This window comes from Lygodium microphyllum, chromosome 5, assembly GCF_053477565.2.
Source record: "Lygodium microphyllum isolate KBCC chromosome 5, Lygodium_microphyllum_v1.1.10, whole genome shotgun sequence".
Classification (NCBI taxonomy): Eukaryota; Viridiplantae; Streptophyta; class Polypodiopsida; order Schizaeales; family Lygodiaceae; genus Lygodium; species Lygodium microphyllum.
The window spans coordinates 157467879-157473245 of NC_141139.1; positions in this window are offsets into that span (position 1 = coordinate 157467879).

The following is a 5367-nucleotide window of genomic DNA, read 5'->3' on the forward strand; positions in this document are numbered from 1 at the left end:
TTGTAGCCTGATTGATTAAGGCATCTCATTGAGAATTAAGGGGAGGCATCCTATTATGTTTTTATCCAATGCCACTTGGCATTGAGGGGGGGTGTTGAAAAATAAGCATAGGAACTCTCCCTACACTAGAGAGGATAATGGTAGCTAGGTGTAAAAGGGCTGGAGGAAACCCTAACCCTAACTCCTTCAGTAGCTATATAAACAACCTAAAGTGCACACTCAAAGTAGAGGAGAGTGTACTAGTTGTACTTTGAGCAACTGACTAAACAAGATCTTGTTCTTGTACTTGAGCTCTCTCTCTCCCTCTTGTACACACTCTCTCATGCCCTCAACTCTGATTTTCAACAGACATTCAATAGCAAAGCATCCTCTATAGAGAAACCAAGATTCCAAAGTAGCTAGTGCACAAGCTCTCCCTTAGACCCCACATTGAATGAAAGGATCCTACTCTCTCAATTGAGGATCTAATTAATAGATGAAAGGCCCTTGCCAACAATTTGAATTGACTAGATTGTGACTGAAAGGCTATTACAAAACATCAAGGGGATTCATCTTCTATAGTTGAACAGCCCACAAAAGGCATGAGCATGCTAGTTGTAGCATAGTCATTATATCTACTACAAAGACCTCCAATTTATCCATATGTCTTTTGTAGCTCCAAAATAAATTGTAGAATGTCACTCGCATCATAGGTCATCCATTTAAGCTCATTGGTACATGTTTTCATTTCCATTGTCACATCCTCATTTGACTCCATATAAGTTTGAGATGTGTATCAGGATTCCCACCCTAAGAAATATGTCCATATTTTTTAATGTAGACCTAAGAAGGTAGAGCATGCATCACTCTCACATGTCATCATGTGGATAATAGGATTCAAACACCTCATTCATTTTCACTAAAAATTTCTCATGAAAAATTGAATTATAGCTTATCAAGTGAATCTTTTGTGGGTGTCACAAAAAGATAAAATGAGAACTACAACTTTAGTAGCCTTAAGTGAATCTTTTGTAGGTGTCACAGAAAGATGGGGTGATAAGTATAACTTTACTAGTCTCAAGTGCCATACTAGCTTGAAAAGTATCATATGCTAAACATATTAAAAATAGGTTAATGGTAGTATCCTATACTTTTGCCCATCATATTAATCAATGTACAAATCCCCTATCATGTCCTGTTTTCCCTCCAATTTTTTTTGCAAAAATAGCATTTGTGTCCTATGTAAAAGAATGGAATGAATGGTTGGAGGTATCTGCCCAAATTAGTTAGCATGAAGATATACATGGACCATAACATCTATGATTGGTATAAAGTAAGCTGAGCATAATTTTAACTTTTTGTAACACATATCTCCTTGAGTACAAACCATAGTCATTCAACCATGGGGTAGTTCAAAGGACTTTGGCTAGACAAAATTGATACAACAAACTAAAGTAAAGAGGAAAAGTTAAAGAATTGAGTTGAATTGCACCTTTATTAGACACGTTAAGGAGATACCCACAAATGCACAATTAGAATCACAATCCCTACTTCAGAGACTGTATGAACCAAAAAAAAAAGGATACAAAAGAGAGAGAGGATTTTTGAGCTTTTAGATCATGTAAGACTTAACTTTGGTTACTTCTACAAACCCTAACAACTAACTAGGGGTTAATTAGATGAGAACTACAATCAATGAGGAGCCCATAAGATGAGAACAATCGTATTGAGATGGGAAAATCGAGAGATCTTGGAGATACTAAGATTCAAGCTAGTACTTATTTATTGTTGATAACAATTCCGTCTTTTAGAATACAAATCATGGAGAAATCTTGTGGCATACTCATGGCATTAGGGGTGCAAGTAGAGTGGAGTGCCCTAGAGTGTAGTGTCACATGTTGATGAAGTGTTTATTATAGAAATTTTGCCAATACATATAGGAGATTTAAGAAGCCAAGATGAATTTGAATATACACGTATTCTCAACTAAACTTTGTTAAACCATAGTCAAATCACCTAGCATAGTTTAAGTTTGAACACTTTTTGGCTAGAGGAAAAACTCGACGAAAGTATTGCTTTATCACAACTCTTGACTTGAAGACCCATTCAATGGTTAAGAAATGTAGTTCATGAGTCATGACAATTTTGTAAAATATTTGGACATGCCCTTATTTTCATGCTCGTGCTTTTCGAGCATCAATAGACACCTTGTAGCTATTCCTATTTGTTTAATTTCATTTGCTACTCATCATATGAATGCACAACATCATGCTTATCATGCATCGAAAGAAAATTCTTTTATGATTGAATGAACCATTCACACTTCCCATGAGATTGTGGAAGGTTGCCCAATGCCAACTATAATGCCACCTTGTTTGTACTTTATGTGAATTATGTTTTTTTTTCTATAATGTGATTTGTATTAATAGGGATATTTATACCATGAAGAAATATGTGGTGGGTTTACCCCATAAACCCTAGCAAGGCTAGCGATTGTATTTGTTTCTCTCTTTCCCCCTATAGAATATTGGAGGCAATATATTTTCTAGCAACAAAAATGTCAAGCTAAACTAACTACAACTCCATTGTTTGTTTCACACTTTGAGATAATCTTACACATATGCTCGATTTGCACTTTGAGAGAAAATTACACATGTATCCTTTGTACTACTTAAAAAGCTTGCAAAGAAAATGGATCCTTTTTTATAAAGTTTAGCTTGCTTAGTTGTTGGTTTTGCACTTTGAGACAACCTTGCACACATGTTCGATTTGCACTTTGAGACAACTACAAACTTTATTGCTTAAAAAGCTTAAGAAAAGATGGACCCTCTTTTGTAAAGGTCTTTGGGCTCAAGTTCTTGAAAGGTGAAACAAGAGCTTCAAAGAGGTTATCGTGCTTGTTACTATGTTAAACCAAGGGTGAATGGACACTTTTGAGTATCATTCTGTGATGGATCTCTCTATTTTCTTTTTTTATAGAAGTATAAGAATCCCATTTGCACATACCAAAATTATCTCCAACATTAATAAAAGGGAGGCTAAGACATGTAAAACCTTGAGTTGAGGGGTTTATTAGTGTTGAGTTTGGCTTGCAAGCTATCTTATGTGCATATAGGAAGAAAAACGCCCTTCTAGTGCGTGCTCGAGTGTGTGAGTAGATCTAATATGGACATACACAAGAGGGGAATCCCACTTCCTAGGAGTTTGTGCAAGTTGATGGATTCAAAATATCAATGGAAATTAAGTAGAGCTATTGACACGACTGTTAGACTAGGATGAATGCTTAGTTATTTGATATATTGAAGGAGTGCTTATGTTTAATACACCAATAGATTAGGGGTTGATTAGATGATAACACTTGGGTTGAGGGTTATCAAATTAAAAGATTTAATTCCTTTTCCAGGAAAGATTTACTTAAACATACATAATGAGATTTACTTAAATAATAAGAGACTAGCATTCTGCGTGCATGAAACGCTAGGCCACTTCCCGGCAACTTCATTGCCTCGAAGTGGCGAGCGAAGTTGTCGTACTATTGCACAACAACTTCACTCAACAATCCATTTCTCATCTTTCTCTCTCCTCTTTTTCCTCTCTCTCCCCCTCCAAATTTCCTATGTTTAATTTTCTCTCTCTTTCTCTTTCTCTGCCTTCTATTTTAGTTTATTTTTTCTCCTCTCTTGGTTTTCTCTCTCTCTCTCTCTCTCCTCTCCCTGCGTTTCTTCTCTCTCTCTCTCTCCTTTTATTCTCCCCCCTCTCTCCTCTCTTTTCCTTCTCTCTCCCTCTCCTCTTTTTTCCTTCTCTCTCCCTTTCCTCTTTTTTCCTTTTTTTTCTTATTCGCTCTCTCTCTCTCTCTCTCGTTTTCTTCTCTTTGCGCTTTTCTTCTCTCTCTCTCTCTCTCCTCTCTTTTCCTTCTCTTTCTCCTCTATTTTTTATTCTCTCTCTTTTTAAATTTTATCTTTCCTCTCTTTATAATTCTCTCTGCATGTTCTCTCTCTCTCTCTCCCCTTCTTCTTTCACTTTCTTTCCCTCCCCCCTCAGTCTCTCTTAAAGTATGTAAATTTGATCTTTTCTCTATATATAAATCTCTCTTTATGTTTATATTCTCTCTCTTCTTCTCCTCTCTCTCTCTCTCTCTCTCTCCCCCTTTTCTTCTCCTCCCCTTTCTCCTAATTTTCTTTTTTTTCTTCTCTCCCTCTCTCTCTTTTAAATTTTATATTCTCTCTCTCTCTCTCTTTCCCTCTCTCTCCTTCTCTCTCCCTTCCTCTCTCTCTCCAAAAATATTTAAATTAAAAAAAGACTTTTCTCTTTTCTCTTTTTTCCCATCTCTCTTCCTCTTTTCCTCTTCTTTATTTTTCTTTCTCTCTCTCTCTCTCTCTTTCCCCCCTCTCCTCTCTTTTGCTTCTCTCATCTTTTTTCCTTTTTTTTCTTCTCTTTAAATTTTTTTCTTTTCTCTTTCTTTGAAACTTTATCTTTCCTCTCTTTGTGTTCAAATTCTCTCTCTTATTCTTATTATTATCTCTCTCTCATTTTCTTCTCTTTGTCTTCCTCCCCTCTCCCCCCTTTTTCTTTTTTCTTTTCCTCTCTCTCTCTCTCTCTTAAATTTTATATTTCATCTCTCTATAATTCCTTTCCTCTATGTTCCCTCTCTCTCCCTCCCTCTTTCCCATCTTTTTTCTTTTTTGCTCTTTGTATATTTCTCTCTCTCTCTCTCTTAAATTTTATATTTCATCTCTCTATAATTCCTTTCCTCTATGTTCCCTCTCTCTCCCTCCCTCTTTCCCATCTTTTTTCTTTTTTGCTCTTTGTATATTTCTCTCTCTCTCTCTCTTTATTTTGATTAAACAAAAAGTTTATATTATAAAGTTTAATTTAACTGAGAGCTTTCTCTTTATTTTGATTAAACAAAAAGTTTATATTATAAAGTTTAATTTAACTGTGAGAGAGAGAGAGAGAGAGAGAGAGAGAGAGAGAACCTAGGCCCTACACATGAGAGAGAGAGGGGGGAGAAATTTAATTAAAAAGAGGAGGGGGAAATAAAAGAAAGAGATTATAAGTGAGAGAGTAAATGGGTTTCAATTTAAAAAAGAGAGGTGAGAGGGGAGGAAGCTTTAATGAAAAAAGGAGGGGGAAGAGAAAATGAGATATTACAAGTGAGAAAGAGGGGAAAGGAAGAGGTTTTGATCGAAGAAGGGATGTTTAGAAAAGGGGGTAGGTTCTGGAAGCACTCCCAAGGTTTGGGGCTTTGTGAATCTATAAAGAAAATAATATAGTAATAAGATTAACCAGATTCACTTAATATACAAAAGTATTTTATCACAATCCTTACACAAAGGCTTTAACTAGGTAGAGTGCACACCACAATGTGAGTTCTACGGTAAGACGAAA